General features: G+C 42.4%; 1 pseudogene; it reads left to right on the plus strand.

Annotated features, from left to right (window-relative positions):
* Positions 1-5594: 5594 nt before the first annotated feature.
* Positions 5595-6513, plus strand: LOC127227699 (olfactory receptor 4D9-like; annotated as a pseudogene).
* The last annotated feature ends 5653 nt before the right edge of the window (positions 6514-12166 follow it).

Consider the following 12166-nt stretch of genomic DNA (forward strand, 5'->3'; position numbering starts at 1 on the left):
AACAGAATCATCTTTTTCTATTGTAGCTGGGGCCAAGGGAGTGGCACTCAGGACAGGCATGCTATGGAGAAGCATAGAAAAGTCATACAAAAAAGATTCTCGGAACTTTTAAGAGAGAAGGTACTAACACTCAGATGTATATCTTCCTTAAGGGAAAGAAATCTCTGACAAGTTACCAATATCTAAGGTCAGTTTATATAACCAAATAACCACCTGGACCAAATTCTTGGGTGGGAATTAGAGTTTTGGGGTATTCAATGGGATGACAGTAGAAAGGCAGACCTTGGGAGTATGTTTGTATGTCTGATCATGCACCTGGGCCCATATATCTATGCACAAACAACTTTGAAATACTACTATAGATTAACTAGGAAGGGTTTGTGTGTCGGTGATGCTTTCAGTAGGTGTGGGGTGATGGTTATGAGGGAAATAACTCGTTGTTCAAGATAAGGAAGGTACTTGAAGGTCACAGGAAAGTTCAACATGTTAGAAGATTTTGGTGATAGACTTGAGAGTATTCCTCAATGTGGGAACTATAATATTCCAAATCCTGTTTCAACAGAGTGTTTTTCTAAGGCATATTAGTAACAAAGACTTGGGATTGTGAATGTTTCTTTCCAAAAACAAACAAAGGAAAAATTCTTACACCTGGTTTCCTTATTAAGCTCCAATGTGATACATACATGCCCAGGAGTTCTGATTAATTACATTTCTTGGTTTCTGTTGTTGAATATAAAAGGTTATCAGCTTGATATTTGCCCATTGAGTTGGCATTTGGTCACTTTCCAGGCTCATTTCTTTACAGAACCTCAGGCTGTTGGTCCTGTTACATTTTTTAAAACAGAAAGCATAGAAAGTACTTTTAATCCATCCCTTAGTTCTCTTTCATGTGCAGTTAATCAGCTACACACATCCCACCATTCAAGTCATATCTACTTCTCAATTCACTGATCTTCCACAGGCAGGGGCCCAAGGTACAACAAAGGCTTCTCATCTGCAGTTCTTCCTGCTTCATTCACTTCAACCCCCTGAACTGCCCCAAACACCTAGCACAGAGGTTGCAGTAAGGGTTCCATTCTGAAGACTCCCCATTCAACACACAAGAATTCTGAATAATCCAAATCCACTGGATGGTTAACTTTGGGGAGTGGGGAGGGGGAACTAAAGGCTTCTCTTCTCCTCATCTAGATTTCCTCATCTGTAACACAGTATTCAGGCTTTGTCAATGCTCCATCTCTTGCCTTTGAGTGACGCTGGCTATCAATGGGAACTTACTAGTCCCTCAACCCTGTAAGATGATCTGGATATGAACTTGATGCTGGTCTCAGAGCTGCCCTTATATTTTTTTTTTTGTTCATATTATTTCTGTATTGATCTCTTCACAAACACCTTTATAATCCTGACCAACTGAAGAATAAGAGACATAATAGGAATCATAAAACAAGATGGTCTTAAGCATAACTCTATGGTAGTTTAGATACTGCATAATAAATGCACATAGAGAGCTAGCAGAGAGAGCTAGCTTAGCTCAGTGGTGGAGGGCTTGCCTAGCACGCTGAAGATCTGAGAGCAATCTGTGCTATAGGGGAAGGAGTCCCTATGTCAAACTTAACCCTTACCCACTATTGTTTAAAAGGACAAAACAGTGAACAATAGGTAATTGTTAGATAAGCAAGCAATGGGGATATGTACATGGTCATACAATATGTAAATCTCCCTCAGTAAATTTATAAGAGATTCATTTGTCATGAGCTTGAGAATTTTTTCTTCTTCAACTAAACTGTTTGTTGCCACAACACAGCATCTGTTCACCAGTTCACTGCCCCTGAGAAGACATGTTTAGGGACAGGAAGCAAGGGCTTGCAGAGACTCGGTCCTGGCCCCCACTTCTGCCCTTCCACTGCCTTGACAGACAACTCCACCCCCCGCCCACTCCACTGCAGAACCCCAGTCTACCCCTCTCCTCAGACTCCACTCAGACAATCAGAAGGATTGGCCCTCCCCAAAACCCCCTGTCCCCTTGACAGATGGCCTGGGGAGCCTATCCTACTCCAAAGGGTTTACTGAGACAGGTTTTTTCCCTACACAGAAGTTGGATTCAGAAGGGATGGGACTTATAAACAGGAACCTGAAGTAGGAACCAAGGGCACAAGGTAGAACCCTAATAAAGAGTGAAATAAATGAGGCAAAAGTGTGGTGCTGGAGGAGACTCAGACTATGACAGTGATTACATGGGCGGGCACTATTAAAATCCCATTCATTTATACAAATGAACAGAGAGCTAAGTCCCAAGGCCCACTCTGCCCTCTCCATCTCAAAGAGGGCCCATGGCTGTGAGAGCCCCAGAGGAGTGGAGGCCCTCCCCCGGGAAGGCCTGGCCCCTGAGGCTTGGTTAGTGTAAGAAAGCAGGAGGAAGGGACTGAGGTCCAAGAGGACAGACTGGAGCCCACAGAAGAGGGTTACTGGAGACCCCTCAGCCTTGAGAATTTTTATAAACAATTAACTCATCCTATAAATAAATCCTAATATATATATGTATATATACATATATATATATATATAAATTTTTTTGCAACCTGTTTCTTTCAACTAATATGTCATAAACACTTTCTCTACCCTTATGTATAGAACAACCTGGGTCTTCTCAATAGGCTCATGATACCTGGTTGAATAGATTTTTTCCAGTGATGTTTAAGCAGTACACTATAAGTTAGACATTTTCTATTACAGTTAGCATATCATATACGAGAGAGATAAACACCCATGAAAACATTATTTTTAAAAATTCTGTTTGTTTTCCTTGTCTGTCTCTGGGCACCAAGAATTGGAATATTTAGGGCCTGAAGTTAGTTCTTATGACAGGAAATCAGTGGGCCAAATACCTCTGGGCCTAAGGAATGTTCCCAGGAGAGATTTCAGAATCTCAGAAATTCTCCTCAAAGAGTATGGCTGCTCCTAAACCCAGACAAGGTCAGGAAGAGACAAGACTATAATTTCAGTGCTAACAGCCCCTGACCTTACTAAGAACTGAAGTTAAAGTGTGGTCCCAAAGCAAGAACCCCTTGACTAGAGACACATACTCATGAACTGAATACCTAGACCATCTCTATTTAACCATTCCTTTTGTTTCTTTAGTTATGCATGTTTTGGTTGCCTCTCCTCATTGTGACATCTGCAATGCTTCATGATAATTATTCTATCAATATGTCTAAACAATATTGAAAAGATGGGCTCAGCAGTAAGAGATATTTATGTCTGAATTCAGTCCATAGTAATGATCAGAGACAGCATCTACTGAAAAACATTCAATACAAAGAATTGTCACACTTAACAGCCCTTAATTTTATTTTTAGTTCCTCTATTTTCAGATAGAGAAATGTAGAAATTCTGAGTGACTGAGAAATGATTAAACATCTAGAAATCAGCTCACACTTTCATAGGTTTCATTCAGTTCATGGTCACATGGCCCAGTGAGTCTCTGCTTATGACTTCACTGCACACAATTTCACAGTGGGAACACACAGCAGAGAGGCGGCTCACCTCAGGAATGATGCAGGAACTCAGGAATGATGCAGGAAGACAGAGACTTGGGCCAAGGTCCCAATAACCACTCGGCTCTACCTCCTGAAGGCTCAATTGCCATGGAAAATGGCCACCTTTCTTCTACAGCTATAAACTGTTTCTAGAAATTCTTGATCTCAGCAAGGGTTTTTGTTTGTTTGTTTTTTGTTTTTTATTTTTTTTTTTTTTTTACTAACACCCATCAGCCTCAAGTTCAGAGTCTGGGACAAAACCTGGCTAGTTGAGTTTATGACAAATTAACAGCTAAGTGCTTTTAAGTCATGGGCAGAATACAGCCTTGCCTTCTTACCTAGTAACTGAGGACAACACTGTTTAAAACACTTTAATATTAAAGCCCCAAAGGCTAGAAGGACTTGGACAAGTTTATCGAATGTGGTTGTGGACTATAAAGACCTTACATCAGGGTCTTGAATACTTTTATTTTAGTCCCTTTGTCAGAATTCTGGTTTCTTCACAGTGACGGTGGAGGCGCTATCTTGGCCTCACAGCGGGAGCTGGAGACCAATGGTGGTTTCTTGGACAACACAGATTCAGAACCTAGGATATGGGTCAGGCTAGAGGTGGGAGCGGAAGTCTTAGGTGACTTAGACACTGTAATGTAAGCCCTTCCATAAGGTTTCCTACGGGTACTGCGACCACAGGAAGCTCATCAGAAACTTTTCAGCCTGTCTCTGCCGTTAAAACTCATACTTTAAAACCCTTGCTTTACATAGCTCCCTAATTCAGCAAGGAACAAAGGCAGTCTCACTTTAGCAATCCTTTCAAGGTGTTGGGATTGCTTTTGGTAGGTTGCAACCATGAAGGGGTGCTTCAACAGATCGACTCTACCTCAGCTTATTCCACCAAGCTCAGGAGCCACTAAGTTTTTGACTGGGAATCCTGAAATAATTATTGGGTGAGTCTTAGCTTTCTCCTAACCCTATCTGCATGTTTCCCAATTGTTTCCCTAGTCCCCAATTCTGTTGAATCCCCTAGATCATCTCAGGTCACAGGAAAAATAATCAAACAATTCTACACTGTTGGATGCTGACACTCCCTTGATATATGAATGAAGAGCCAGCTTAACAACCCCACAATTCAGTAACTGAGAACTGTAAAGTTATTAGAAGTCTTAAAAAAAAAAAAAAAAAAAAAAAAAAAAGACCTTACATCCCTGTGGTCACCAGCGCTTGAATTTCACTGATGAGAGACTAAGCCTCCAGAGTTCATATGCCCATAAACATTGCACAGTTGTTCCACATGGCTCCATCCATCCCGAGGTAGGCATCAAAGCTCATGTCTCTCAACCTGTTGTCTTTTCTACCATGTTATTCTCAAAACCTTCTTATGGCTTAAGGCTTATGCATTCAATGGTTGTATATGGTTCAGTTTTCAATAAGTCTTAGAAAGTATTTACCCTGAAAAAAAAAATACCTGAACTTTTTGTACGCTAAAATGTTTGCAAGCAATGAAATTTTCTAACTTATTGATATATTAGCAAATAATTAGGTATGAAACTAGAGAAGTAGATTTGTGTAGTCTGAGCCTCAAAGGAAACTAAAGCAGGAAAACTAGCAAAATAGTTCAGTGCTGATGGAAAGAAGTCCAGGGAAATCCAGAGTGTTCAGCGGTTACAGTAGGGTCAGAGGTCAGTCTCAAGAAGGATAGACTGTGAAGGAGAGGGGGTATAAGGCACATGAACACTAAAGGTAACCAAATCTAGGGCCAGCAAGGTGGCTCAGTGAGTTAAGGCACTTACCACTAAACTTGATTATCTGAATTCAACACCCAGAAGCCACATGGTAGAAGAAGAGAACTGACACTCATAGGTTGTTCTCTGATCTCCAGGAGGGTTCTATGGCATGTAACCTCACACACACACACACACACACACACACACAAATGTAATACATTTTTTAGAACAAACTAATACCCAAAGCACAGTCCACATTTATTTATATTTTTTGATGTACTTTCCATTACAAAATTATTTCCTCTCCAGGTGACATAAGAAGCAGAAGAAACATGAGCCAATGGAACAGAGAAATTACAGCAGGGTGAATGAATTTGTTTTTGAAGGACTAACCCAGTCCCAAGAGTTGAGTTTGGTCTTGTTTGTTTTCTTGTTCTTGGTGTACACAGCAACTGTGCTGGGGAACCTCCTCATCATGGTCACAGTGACCTGGAAATCCTGCCTCCACACACCCATGTACTTCCTGCTTCGCAACCTCTCTGTCTTAGACATCTGTTTCTCCTCCATCACTGCTCCAAAAGTCCTAGTGGACCTCCTTTCAATAAGAAAGACCATCTCCTTCAACGGCTGCTTCACTCAGATGTTTTTCTTCCACCTGCTTGGTGGGGCAGACATCTTTTCTCTCTCTGTGATGGCATTTGATCGTTACATGGCCATCTCCAAGCCCCTGCACTATGTGACCATCATGAGTAAGGGGCGGTGCACCGCCCTCATCATGGCCTCCTGCATGGGGGGCTTTGTTCACTCCATTGTGCAGCTCTCCCTCTTGCTCCCACTTCCTTTCTGTGGACCCAATGTTGTTGATGGTTTCTATTGTGATGTCCCACAGGTTCTCAAACTCGCCTGTACCAACACCTTTGCTCTTGAGGTCTTAATGATTTCTAACAATGGTTTGATCTCTACCCTGTGGTTTGCCTTCCTGCTGGTGTCCTACACAGTCATCATGACAATGCTGAGGTCACACATAGGAGAAGGCAGGAGGAAAGCCATTTCCACCTGCACCTCCCACATCACTGTGGTCACCCCTGCACTTTGTGCCCTGCATGTATGTCTGTGCCCGACCATTCACTGCCCTCCCCATGGACAGAGCTGTCTCCATCACCTTCACTGTCATCATCCCTGTTCTAAACCCAATGATCTATACCCTTCTGAACCAGGAGATGAAGTCAGCCATGAAGAAACTCAGGAAAAGACTCTGACCTTCTGAAAAGGAATAGATACTAAGTCTCCAGTTAGAAAAATCACAACTTAAAGACCGGAGAGTCCAATCAATAAGCCACAGTGAGGCTGATGTTTATCTTTACAGTAGAGTCCTCAAAAACTAGAGACAACTGTCTCTCTAGGGTTTCCTCATGGTGAGGTTGATGACAACATAGAGCCTTAGACATAATTCTTGTCAGTTCTTGAACTGGAGAGCTTGCTCAGCTGTTAAAAGCCCTGCTGTTCCTGTTCCTGCAGGGGAACTGAGTTCAAGTATGAAATCTCACATCAGGCAGCTCTCAGTATCCATAATTCCAACTCCAGGGCACCTGACAATTCTGGTGTCTGACAGAATCAGACATACACATGCACATAATTAAAGATAAAATTAAATGTCAGCTCTTAGGAACTCAAATGCTTATAAGGCTCAGACACACCTTGCTTTACTGTTAAGAAAATGAAATCCTTCAGGAGGCAGAGGCAGGTGGATCTCTGTGTGTTTGAGGCCAGACTAGTCTACAGAGCAAGTTCCAGGACAACCTCCAAAGCAATACAGAGAAACACTGTCTTGAAAAACCAAAAACAAAGCAAAACAAGAAAATGAAATCCAAGAGAAAGCTAGGTCTTTTGGGGGTTGGGAGGGTAGTTATTACTGGTTTTTTATTGGTTTATTGTTCTCTGTATAATGCTAAGAATTGAACTTGGGAGGTTTTTTTGTTGTTGTTTTGTTTGTTTGTTCCTATCAAAATGACTAACCCACAAAGGCCAATATTCTATAGACCTCCCCTATCTAATGAAACCCCTGTATATCTGTCTATTTGCCTTCCATCCCTAAGACTTCACTACCACATCCTTCTCCTTAAGCTGATTATGAATTAGCCAATCACATCAGATTAGGAGGCCATGTTCCCATCAATGAGATGAAACACAGCCACCACCATTAGCATAAAAACTAACTGAAGTCTTATCCCCTGTGTGCTTGCTTGGCTTGTTTGCTCCATTTGCTTATGGCAAACTTTGGGCTGGAGAGATGTCTCACTGTGGTTAAGAGTTGTGGTGCACCCATTTTACAAAAGGAAATTACCTTGCTGGGTTACTTTCACTCCTTTTACATGGTGTGTGTGTGTGTGTGTGTGTGTGTGTGTCCTCAAAAATATTCTTTTCCAGCAAACCTGTGGCCTCACACATGCTAGGTGAGTACTCTGCCACAGAGATTACCTGCAGCCAATTGTGACTCTTTAATTGTGTCTGCACAATGTAATGTCCAGGCAATGACTTCCAGGGGACCTGGAGTAAAGTTAATAAAACACAGTCACATCTCCTCATGTGGAACTAGTTTTCTTTGGAACATTTCTGCTCCATTTTCCTAACAAAGCTCCCAAAGCTCCCCTTCAAAGAACAAAACAGAATTCAGATTTCATGAGGAGCTCAGCTAGAACTGATACATCTGACTCTGAGATTAGTATAGAATTTATTACTCCTGCTACCTCAGACACGCAAACTCACAAATCTGAGGCAAACTCACAAAAAGTGATGGGAAGAGGAAGAGAAGAGAAAAGAAAAAGAAGAAATTTTTCTTCTCTGCCACAGTGTCATGAAAGGTACACACCTGATCAGACAGTGCATACTGTGGGAGGTTTCTAGTACTTAAAAATGCATCACTTTACACCATCTGATTCTGAGCAGCCTTCCAGGAAGAAAAGAACCCCACCCTTCCTATATCTCCTTAGTGTGCCTGACATACTTGTGCACAAGAAAGAAGCAAACAAAGCATTTAAAATCCTTCCTTTCTGGAGGCTGGAGGTCCCTGCTGCTCTTGGGAGGTGGGTGGGGGCTGGGTTCAATTTCCAACACCCAAATGGCATCACAGAGCCATCACTAACTCCTGAGCCACTGTCCACATCACCAGCTAAGTCTATTGTCCATCTTTGTCTTTAGCGCCTTCTCTTTAATGTAAAGAAATAGAGAACAAGATTTAATTCCGAAGCTGGGCATGTTAGTTCTTGCTATTAATTCCAGCACTCAAAGGACAGAGGCAAGTGGATCTCTATGAGTTCCAGGCCAGCCTGGTCTACAGAGTAAATTTGAGACTGTCCAAGACTATATAGTGAGATCTTCTTTCCACACACACACACACACACACACACACACACACACACACACTTAATTCTAGCAACCTTATCTGTCAGTTACATAAGTAATTGGTTTTGTTTTTTGGATGTATTAATTGTATTTATATGAGTGATTTGCCCACATGTGTAAGTGTATCATGTTATACTTGGTGCCTGTAGAGGTCAGAAGAGGCATCAGATCCCCCTGGAACTGGAAATGGTTTGGACCCACCATGTGGATGTTGGGAGTTGAGCCGGGGGACTCTACAAAAGCAATAAGTGCAGCAGGTCATGATGCCCATGCCTTTAATGCCAGCAATGAAGAGACAGAGGCAGGTAGATCTCTGTGTGTCCAAGGTCACCAGGACACTCAGGGCTACACAGAAATACCCTGTCCCAAAAGAAAGAAAAAAAAAAGCAATGGGTGCTCTTAACCACTGAGCCATCTCTCCAAACCCTCCAAGTCCTTTAGATAGACAAGTAAGAACATGAGTTGGGAATTATTTTTAATTATTAAATTAGTTGCTTTTTGATCACTGTGATAAAACACCATAACCAATACAACTTAAAGAAGAAAGAGTATATTTGGGGCTTATGGTTCCTGAGGAATAAGAGTTCATCACCATCACAACAGAGAAGCATGACAGCAACCAGGCATCTTGGCAGAAACAACTGAGAACTCACATGTCAGTCCACAAACAGGAAACAGACAGAGCAAACTGGGATGATGAATCCCAAAGTTCACCTCTAGTGATGTATGTCCTCCAGGAAGGCCATATCTCCTAAGTCTCACCAAACAGTGTCACCAACTGGGGACCAGGTATTTGAAGAATTTGGGAGGACATCTTATTCATACCACCACAATTATTAATCTTTGACAATTTCATACATGAATATAAAGAGCTTTCATCATGCATGCTCCCATTTTGATCTCTTACCCTATTGCACTAACCACTTCTCAGCACATTCTCCTCCTGCCTTGAGATCTCCTTCCCTCCCTCCCTCTCTCTCTGTCTTCTCCCTCTCGATTCAATTAGAATTGTTTGCATGAACATGGGTAGGGGGCTATTTATAAGAATGTTGCATGGGTAAATAACCATTGGCTACCCCACAGAAGAAAAGGATTCCCTCTCTAGGTAGCCATTAACTGACAAAGGGTTGGGGGGGGTGTCTCTCAAGCCCCTCCCTCATTGTGATTGTTTGAATGAGAATGGCCCCTATGAGTTCGCATGCTGGCATACTTGGTTCCCAGTTAGTGGAACTGCTTGGGAAGGATCGGGAGATGTGGCCCTGGAGGAGCTGTGGTACTGGGGGTGGAATCTGAGATTTCAAAAGATGTGCTATATTCACATGCTCTCTCTCTCTCTCTGCCTCCTGCTTGTGGATCAAGTGTGAGCTCTCAGTTATTTCTGCCGTCATGCCTTTGCTTCATCATGGACTCAAATTAAACTCTTTCTTTTATGAATTGCCTCAGTCATGGTGTCTGTGACAGCAACAGAAAAGTAGTTAATATACACATCCATAATGGAATACTGAAGGGTGGGGAGAAGAGAGGAGGGGGAAGAAGGCACATGTGAAGGTCATCAGCAAGCATGACTTCATTTGCTGGCATAGTTTAATGGCCCATCCTGCTCACTAACCTACCTCTGAGCTTTCTGCTCAGGTATAACTTTCCCTTTTGATAAATTATACATAAAAAAGAATGTAAAAATAGATAACTCTCAAGGTTACAGCTTCAAGCAAATCTTCATTTCTTTAGCAGAGGCAAATGTTGCCCTTGACTTCAGTGTTTACTGAGGTATAATTTATATACATTAAAATTTACCCTTTGATATGTTGAGAATTTAATGAGTTCAAAAAACTTTCCCCATGCCATCTTTGCAGTGAATACTTTCTCCCTCACCACCCTCTTCACACACAGATGAAATACTTGAAAACTTTATTTGAGATTATAAGGACAAATGTGTAATGAGATATCCACCCTGCCCACACCTGTTGCACTGACCACGCCCATTGGGGCATGGGGACAGGTGTAGACGTGACCTGGGGGAACTAGGTCTGGGGTCCCAGAACCCAGAATTCTCTCTTGCCTCCTGGTCGGAGACAGAGAGCATCCAGAGGCATCCTTGGGATGGGAACCTGCTGGCGATCATCTGTTTCTGGGGTAAGTGATTTCTTCCCGAATAAACATCCATTAGCCTATTCGTTTTCCCAGATTCTTATTTATCCACGATACAAATGTGATAATTGCCACAGCAGAGCAGACAGAATGGAGTCAAATCTAAACAAAGTAAACACAGATAGGAAATTGTAGCCAAGAACCAGAATTGAACAAGGATGCTATTGGGCACAGTTACCTGGATGGAACATTAAAGGTCAGGACATTGTGACTGAGCTGACTGAATCTAGACTCACCTAATGGATACACCTCTGGAGTGTCTGTGAAAGAGTGTCTAGGTGAGTGGGAAAGAATCCCCCTAACTGTGGGTGTCACCATCCCATGAGCTGGGATCCCAGGATGAACAGATGGAGAAAGAGAGATGAACACCAGCATCACCAGCATCATCATTGCTCTCTTCTTCTCAACTCAGGGTACAATGGAACCAACAACTTTACACTCCTGTCACCGTGACTTCCCCACCAGATTTAAAAGTGGATGTGTTGAGGCAGGACAGAGGGCTCAGTGATTGAGAACGCTAGATGCTCTTTCAGAGGTCCCATGAGTATCCACATCATGTGACTCACAGCCACCTGTAACTCCAGCTCCAGGGGATCTGACATTCTCTTCTGGCCTCCATGGGAACTATGAAGAGACATCATAACCAAAGAAACTTATAAAAGAGAACATTTAATTTGAGACTCATAGTTCCAATGGCAAGGAGCATGGCAGCAGATAGGCATTGAGTTACTCAGGATTATTGAAGCAACAGCTGAGAGCATACATGTTGAGATAATGACCAAGAGGCAGAAAGAGAGCTAACTGGAAATGGCATGGGTTTTTGAAATCTTAAAGCCCACCCCTGGTGACACACCTCCTCCAACAAGGCCTCCTAATTCTTCCCAAACTTTTCACCAACTGGGGGCCAAGCATTCAAACGTATGAGCCTATGGGGTCCATTGGTGTGGGAAAATCTTTTTGTACATTGTGAAGACGTGTCTTTACCAAGGTGCCTACTGATTGGTTTAATAACAAGCTGAATGGCTAACAGCTGTGCATGAACAGGATAGGTGGGACTTCCAGGCAGAGAGAAAGGAAGAGGAGATAAATCTAGGCATGGGAGAGATGCCAGAGGACACAGAGAGGAAACGGGATGTGTAAGATGGAAGAGAGGTAAAAAGCCATGAGCAAAATGTAAATTAATGTAAGTGGGTTAATTTAAGTTATAAGAGCTAGTGGGACAAACCTAAGCTATAGGCCAAGCTTTCATAATTAACAATGAGTCTCCATGTCATTATTTGTAAGCTGGCAGCCCAAAGAAAAATCCATCTACAGCCCATTCTCATTCAAGCTACCACATTATGCTTGCTCTAAAGGGCCCAG

The sequence above is a fragment of the Phodopus roborovskii genome, unplaced genomic scaffold (assembly GCF_943737965.1).
Source record: "Phodopus roborovskii unplaced genomic scaffold, PHOROB, whole genome shotgun sequence".
Classification (NCBI taxonomy): domain Eukaryota; kingdom Metazoa; phylum Chordata; class Mammalia; order Rodentia; family Cricetidae; genus Phodopus; species Phodopus roborovskii.